General features: G+C 33.7%; 1 long non-coding RNA gene across 1 annotated transcript; it reads right to left on the bottom strand.

Annotated features, from left to right (window-relative positions):
- Positions 1-202: 202 nt before the first annotated feature.
- LOC128206819 (uncharacterized) lies at positions 203-4,333 on the bottom strand. The gene is made up of 5 exons (XR_008256592.1): positions 4,148-4,333; positions 2,493-3,646; positions 1,599-1,743; positions 1,236-1,321; positions 203-901 (listed from the first exon to the last, which is right to left on the bottom strand). It is a non-coding gene; the product is annotated as an uncharacterized LOC128206819 (long non-coding RNA).
- Between the last annotated feature and the right edge of the window lie 4,521 nt (positions 4,334-8,854).

Raw genomic sequence — 8,854 nt, 5'->3', positions numbered from 1 at the left:
TACTTAGCTTGTCACAGAGTTTTTGGACAACCCTTGTATAAACGCTAATTCATAGTTAAGGCATCATCTTTAGTACCTACATTTTGGAAATAGTTACATAAGAAGAGAACACAGTTCAAACTAAATATTGATGTATTTTTTATTATAAATTCACTACAAAAATGTTCTCCGGGCAATATTGCATATTAAATGTACACGTGTATACACTGCCGAAAGAACCTGTGTTTATTTATTTACAATCCTAATACAAACATAGCATCGAAATACACATAACTTGTTGTTTTGAGTTTGTGTTTATCTATGATTTTCTTTAGGGTAAAATACTTACGGAGACCAATATTTTGTCATTGCTTGTTAGATATGTATTAACAACTTTAGAAACGATGTCATAGATTAAATGTGTCTTAGTAAAAATTCATTGAACATAATGCGCCTTCCTAATTCTTCGCATCGACAAGTCGTGATATATTTCAAGACTAAGAATACAACGGGTTATATACGCCAAAGTTAGATGAGTATGATACATAGCTTTATGGTCTTACAACCCAGTCTTAGTTTTGAGGCACATGGTTCAAAACCATACAATATATGCAATATCCACAACATATTTGTTTCAATGGTCATGTTTTCTGCTCATGTCCTTTAATTATATCATCGATATATAATAATTGTAGAACTTGTCATGGTCAAAACCTCTAAACGTTACTTTTTATATTGTAGTATACATCGTCGATATTGTAGAACTGGTCATCGCTAAACCTTCTAAGCGTTAGTCATGTCATCTGCACACGTCCACCTACATTCTTGTAGTATGCCTTTTCGTCATTGTAGTATACACCATCGTCTGTGCCTTCGTTACGCATGCCTGACCTTGTTTCAGTATCGGGAATCTCATACGACGCTGTGGATGAAATATGATACTTGCGTAAATATTTTATGGCTGTAATTTAAATGGTAATATGTGTCTAGAATGCATGGTAAATGCTTGGCAGTCAATGTATTTCTTTAGTTAAAAAACGTACAATCGTCCAACATTTTTATTGTAAAGTCAAATTTTGCTTTACAACGTTGTTACATACAAAGCGGAATTTGCTTGTTTCATAGAATTTGACTGAAAATCTTGAACATGTAACTTGAAATACGGCAACATCTGAAAGTATATTGTATTTTATAAATTACAGGTGATCCTATTCTACAATGCTATAAATATAAAACGAATGAAAACAAATGTGTACTCGTGTTTGTCTCGTCTAACTTTGTGTAGGGTTTATCCTGGTTTTGTTCTGGCGATATGTCTTCATATGTCTTCTGCTGCGTCTTCCTGTAAGCATTAGAACGTTTCACTTAATTTATGATACAAAGTAAAATCTGGGCGGTCAAAATAATGCTTAGATATATCTGCCATTTGTAAGATTATTTAATGGAGTTTTCTTTTTCTATTTCAACGTATGGTTTGAAATATGTTCGTATAATACACAGTGCAAATTGGGTATACAAATCAATAATGAAAATACGGCCTACATTCACACGCAGACCGAAGAATGCAACATAATTATATTCCATCTAATGTTAATAACTTAGAGTGTGTACATATTTACCAAATAATGCCTTTCTTCTTTAATATTAACACCACAACCAGTGATATAACAACAAATACGCCAAGAGTACCAATAACTGCTCCAACGATCATCAAGCTAGAGCCAGTTCCTTCTTCAGGGCCATCATGTGATTGGTTACCGGCTTCTGAAATCGTAGGCTCAAATTATTGTTGACCTTTAATAATTGCTCATGGACATATTGTAGTGATGAATGGATGCTTAAAGGGAAACAGGTTTACTTTATGACCATTACCTTTTAATCACAATAACGCATTTAAACGTGGTTCTTGTGGTTGCAAGCGTTTTCGGAAAGAAATAATTGTCAAAACAATTAGGAAAAAAACTGAAAAATAAATGTTTGTTTGAGTTGGATATTACTTTCATTTTGATATGAACATTCGGTTTTCACAAAATGAAAAAAAGACATATTTCCTGCTGAAAAAATAATCACTTTATTTTAGACCTTAAACTAATTAAACTGACGAAAAGGAGTGTTGTATGACAAATGCGCCAGATTTATAGCCTCAATTCATTACGAAAATGACGTTACTGATCATTTGTCATAGATTTGTTCGCAATGACGTTTGATTTAAACAGTAAAATGGGCCACAGTTTCAAAAACGTGAGTGAAATCAAATTGGCAGTCCACTGTTTAAAGTTAAAAACTCTATACACCGACGGAGTGTATTAACTTAAATAAATACACACCGGTCAGTGGAATACTGCTTGGTACTTTTAAGCTTTCTTGTGGTAATGTGATCTTATTTCCGTAAATGAACAGACCGAGACCCCAACCTTTCCTCCAACACTACCTACACAACTTATTTTGACATTTGCTATCAATTCAATAATTAAATATGAATTTGCTATTTCTGTATTAAAAAAACAACATACCTGTAGTACACGTATCACCAATGAAACCATCAATACATCCATTGTTGCACTTTCCTGTTGGGTCGCATACTGATTCTGTTTGGGAATGTGCACAGCTCTCAGAGCAAGTTTTTTCACAAAAGTTTCCATAATATGTTGATTCGCACTTCTCACAACGACCAGATTCTAATTCACAATTTCCACCTTTACACGTACTGCTACATTCAAACGTACATAAAAAGCCGTAATAAGACTTCTTGCATTCAGTGCATGTAACATTGTCTGTACAGGTAACACACTTCTAGGACATTGAACCTCATGTTGACATGATCCGTCTATCTGGTTGCATCTATTATCAACACAGTCACTAAAACATGTATTATTACAAAATAATCCAAATTTTCCCACATAACACAAAACACACTCCCCCGCTTTGTTGCAGATACTGTCACGGCAATATATGCATTCATCGACACATTGCAGTCCGAAGAAGCCCTGATAGCACACATTGCAATTTCCGGAATATTGTTCACATTCCCCATTACATTTGTCGGAACACATATAGTTACATTTTGGACCATACCAACCTTGATCACACTCACTGCAGTTTTCACTGTCCATGCATACTATGCAATTGTTTGGACATATTTAATTCATACATGCACCAGTCACTATGTCGCATCTACTGCTACACTGACATGAGTCACCACAAAGGGTTCCATACTTTCCAGGCGGACAAAGCGAGCATGTCGTAGCATCGGTGCAATCTTCACAGGTTTCAAAACAATTTCCATAGCATGAGCTTCCGTAATATCCCGCTTTGCAACCACATTCACCGTTAGGTCCACAAGTGTCTGTGAGACAGTTTTGAGAACACGGAACCTGACATGTCGATCCATAAAAACCTTGTTTGCAGGCACAAGACCCATTTAACACATTGCACGAGTTCGTGTCACAACCGTCTGAACAAATTGCTCCGCAGTTTGTGTCCCAAAACCCGGGTAAGCATTTGCTACAATATGTGCCATTGCTGCATATAATACAGTTCGTACCTATGTACGTACAAGATTTGCATTCATCATTCGATAAGAAGTATTCTGTTTCACATGATGTGCATTTGTTTTGACCGAAGGTTTGTTCGAAAGAAGAGCAATAGGCTGGACAAGATTGACCGACTGTAAAATAAAATGGAAACTATTTAAGAACAAATGAAGTAAGAATATTTTAATGAAATACTTAAGGACTTTTCCAAATGAAAATGGGGACACCTTTTTAACACAGTTGGTTGAGTTTAACACTTTTATAAGTAAAAGAACAGGTAACTCCAACAAATAACTAGCGCCATAAAACGCAGTGAACATCCTTGTTTTACAAAACATGTTTGTTTATTCTAATTAAACATTTAGGAAGACACAAACGAATATAAGCTGATATTACAAAGTGCGTATAATGCAAATTTAACTTGACATGCTTTTTATGATTTTGGAAATCTAACATATTTTCTTTCTTAAAGTTGCATTTTAATTCTCAAGGATACGACAAGAATTTTCGCTATAATTATGATACAGTGACGCAAAAACTACGAAATGAGAATGAATGAAAGATTTGTATTAAAGAAGAATAACAGATCATACTTTCTATCAAGGCAAATTGATTGAAAGAAAGAAACAACTTACTTGCAAGTGTACACATATTTATCAACATGTATACAACAATTGTAATACGAGCATACGCGTCGTTAACCATCGCTTGATGAATTTATAAAGACAATCGTAAAACTAAATAAAACCAGGGTATACTTTTAAATATGTCCAGTATAAATATTGTAAGTTACAGTAAACATAATATCCTAACCTATTTCATCAACTGATCTAGCTACTGAGTGATCAAACAGCACTTTAATAAACACGGAAGTATTTAACTTGAACGGTTAGTCATCCGAGCCATAAATCATGTAAAGCTACAGGCAATTACACATACTGAATAGCAGACAAACAATGAGATACAGTTCGTTGAAAGGTAATATTGTAAAGATCGAGTTGGTTCAGATTTATTCGTCTTAGGTTGTTTTCGGGATTGTTCTGCTTGAAGTTAAAGAGTCATGGTATGGACCATAAAAGAGAGCCGTCTTGATAAATAAGTTTTAAATCATAACTTAAAATATTTTTACTAAACGACATTCGAGCTTGGCATATTGCTGTGAGTTTATACTTCATTCGCGCAGACTAAACTATAGTGTTAACGAAGCGATCTGTAAGTTAATGTATTTATTACGATCCGTGGAAAATATTATTAGTTGTGGCACAAATACAAACTGAACCAATAGGCATTATATCTGTAAAAATTCGGTCAAATCCAGTTTAAATAAGCTGATTAAATATTTTGGAATTTTCTAATGAAACATAACTTACTGAGTCAAAACAGGTAGTCTAAACAAAAAGGAAGATTTGGAACAGTTAGTGGAACAGGAGTTTATCTGGCCCCAATTTCTCGAAACTTCTTAAGTCCCTTATAACAGGATTAAGCTAATCTCACTATTTTTGTTGTTCTATAAAATGTGTTATATTTACTTCTTCAAGCATTTTTAGAAATTATGTAGGAATAATCTGTATGATTATCAGAATAAACCAAATTTCATTCATCAAAATCCATTTTCAGTATGTATTTTGGCTAATTGAAATAAGCGACTTAAGCCTGCTAAGCTTAAGAAGTTTCGAGAAATTGGGGCCTGGGGTTTAGGCAGTTGTATGGGTCTAACTTCAGACTTGTCCCAACATATATAAACATAAAGTCGTATCTGAATCGTTTTCAATTATATGCCCGTATAAGTAAGTCCGCCGTGAAAAGTTGAAGGAAAATCATTGGTTTTGCCTGCAAATGTTATATTGGTGGGAGCTATAGGGGTGACCCCTCCGTTGGAAAAGATATAATAACTACACCAATGAAAGAGCAATGTTCAAGTGTTCTGAATACCAACATTTCGTGAAGTTACAAGTTACCAGACTAAACGTAGCATGTATACACACTTAAAAGACTTATTTCCCAAATGTTCAATTCATTTGGGGTTCAAACTAGACTCTTGTTTCAGATTTCAAAACAAAAAGGACAAGAAGCGTATTGATTACAACCCGGAAGTGCATGTTGTTCTATGTGTAGAATGACACTGAACAGAAATAAAAAAGGTATTGATAAAGTTAAAATAACAATTGTGTAGAAATAAAAATATTGTACTATTTTATTTTACAAAATCATGTTGTACGGAATTCATCTTTTTAAGCATTATTATGCTAGGTAAGATTGTTTTATTTGAGAATTCTACTTGGAACGTACATTTGCAATGATTGTTTTCGAAATCCGTTTGAGTTTCGTGTTCTCTAATAGCCATTAGTCCTGAGAAAAAGAGAGACCAAGGCATATTTTGTATGTTTACAATAATTTAAAATTGTGCTTACTTATGGTTTACCTGCATAAGACTGAATGGGTCTTCAAATTTGTTCTACTTTAGGCCTCGGCTGCACTGTAAAATAAATCACTGGTAAAATGAACAAGTCCATTTTTTAACAAAATTTAATACCTTTAATAGGAAATGGCAACAACTATAAATATATTTTTAAAAAAGCAGTTCGCTCTTACTTAAAAGTATGCTTTCAGGCTAGAATATCTATATAAAATACGGACATCTCTGTTTACACATCATCTCTCCCATGTCTTTACTATTTGTTTGTTTCAAATAAGTCCGAAATATCAACCTGTTTGGATCAATTAACTGTTGTTTAATGAACTGGTTTGTATTATCTGTATTCACTTTAACGCTTTGTTTTGTATGACATACAATATTGTGTACTGTTTGTATGATACCAATTTGGGCAACACAAACATAAACCAGGCCCCGACTTCTCGGACTATCCCAAGTCCTTTATAACAGTATAAAGTTATTTCTGTTTTTGCGTGTAATATGTTGATTCTGGGGACAATTAACTTATTTGTATTTAGAAATATCAAGATAAAGGAAAACAGATAGATGAAATAATGAAAAAAGCTACTTAAGAATGTAATTGGTAAGATCTATCCAGAAAATCGTTTTTTATCTTATCACATTCAAACTCGAAACATAAAACAACTACCAGAAGATTTCTGCCATTTTGAGTTCGAGTTTTACTAAAAATAGATGTTTGATTGATACAACGAATATATGTCTTTGAACGAAGAGAATATATCGGTTGACATTTATATTGAACTTTAACTACATGTATCATAAAAACAAAATTAAGTAAATTTAGGGCATAATTCAGAACAACCACTCTCACTCAAACTCTTAATCTAACGCTTGAGTTTATCCTCTGTAATCACAATGTGGCTCAGAAATTTTCGAGTGAAAGGTATATTCGTACTCACAGGTGTGAGTGAGACTCAAGTGTTTTGCGTGAGTTGGACATTTGTGAGTGCTCGGCTAGGCCGCTTGAACCGCCCTCGAGGATTGGTTGTGAATACGAGTTTGAGTGTCAATTGTACATGACAAGTAGAAACGATTATATATATCAGATATTTGGAACAATAAGGGACATCCTCGTTCCCTCGTTAAAAATTTAAGAGACCGTGATAATCCAATGAAGTACATGTACTTCAAAAACGTGGACTTCTATGAAAAAAAAATATGATGATTGCAATTCATCCCTGACTACAAAAGAGGCAGCTTTTTGTACGTGAAGTTAGCTGCCTAGCGGCGTGAAGTAAGCGGCCTAACGGCGTGAAGTAAGCGGCCTATTGGCCTAGCGGCGTTAGGTTAGCGGCCGAGCGGCCTAGCGACGTGAAGTTGGCAACATATCGGCCTACACTTGTTCTCTTTTTCAAATCAATTGTTCATGCGTTTTCTTCAAAAAAAAACCCATATAAATTTATGTTTTTTATTCATATATTAACATAGCGGTCTTAAATTGTTTATATATTTTTTTCAAAGAATTTTGCGTTCGAAACCCTTAATTTATTAATTGCTTTATGCAAAAAGAAAACGCAAAAAAATATTTAAAATAGGAAACAGTTTTAGGACGCTAGGACGTCAACTTCACGCCGCTAGGCCGCTTACTTCACGCACTATGTCGCAAGGCCGCTAGGCCGCTAACTTTACGCCGCTAGGCCGACAGGTTGCTAATTTCATGTGTATGGTACCTTTGAGGTTTTACGCAACATGTTCATTTCAGAGCGTGATCAGAGTATTGGTATGTATTTCCCAGTCTAAATTCAGTTATTATTATTATTATTATTATTATTATTATTATTATTATTATTATTATTATTATTATTATTATTATTAATATTATTATTATTAATATTGTCATAATCCAATTTGTCCTACATTTTTTGTATTCACTCCGTGGTGTAATTTCCCCAAAAGACGTAGAATCATTCGCTTATTCTATCAATGAGCTATTTCAAATTAAGTATTTTTATCTTTCATTTTTTTTTATTTTAAACGCGTTATGCAGACTACAAAGGCAAGATAATATACGAATACATATTTAAAACGCGTGATACAACGAAAAACGTAAAATATAAAAAAGATATAAAAAACAAAACAAGAACATCAACAACAAAATGCTCTTTAGTGCATTTTGCATCAGTTATCTTCAATCCAAAATGTTTATTTTTATTTACAAATTCTTTTTAAAATGTTAATTTAAGTTTGATACTACCGATATGATCATGAATATATACATGCATTTGTACTGTATTGGTCACTTAATAAAATGGAGTGTTAGCGAGGCGTGTGAATACGAACAGATCACTTGAGTGTCACTCCCCTTGTACCACTCAAGTGATCACTTGAGTGTTCCTTACGGGAATGTGATTGGAGTGTGAGTGAGAGTGGATGTTCTGGACTCGGCCCTATGACTGTTTGCTTGATCTAGAATTGATTTTATAAAATTGCCTTTGATCGATATACAATTTGTTTTATTATTAAGTATTCTCAAGTTAATGTATACTTTGATATGATTAACCTTTTGCATCTTTACTTGATTCAAGATTGTTGAGATAGGTTTGAGGTTGTGCACGCATATTAATTTAAACCCCCAGTAAACTTAATTTACTGACCGTTCCAAGGCGGTACCTAACAATCCTTGATAAACATACCTAGGTTTTATATAAGTTATATACACTGTGACGTTTTTGGAGTTTTGTGCTGTTGTGTCGTGTTTCTTGCTTGTGTTGTTTGTTTGTTTTTGTGTTCTATGTCTTTGGCGTTTACCCTGTGCCATTAAACGAGGTTAATGTTTAAACTTTTGGCTACTTAGTTTGTTTCTGTGGCTTTTCATAAAAATATCAACATATCATTCAATAATAAAGCTTGTCACTTTCGTAGCGTAATTATTTTATTGAAGCTGAGA

This window comes from Mya arenaria, chromosome 10 (genome assembly GCF_026914265.1).
Source record: "Mya arenaria isolate MELC-2E11 chromosome 10, ASM2691426v1".
Classification (NCBI taxonomy): Eukaryota; Metazoa; Mollusca; class Bivalvia; order Myida; family Myidae; genus Mya; species Mya arenaria.
This window is presented reverse-complemented; position numbering and strand designations above follow the sequence as displayed.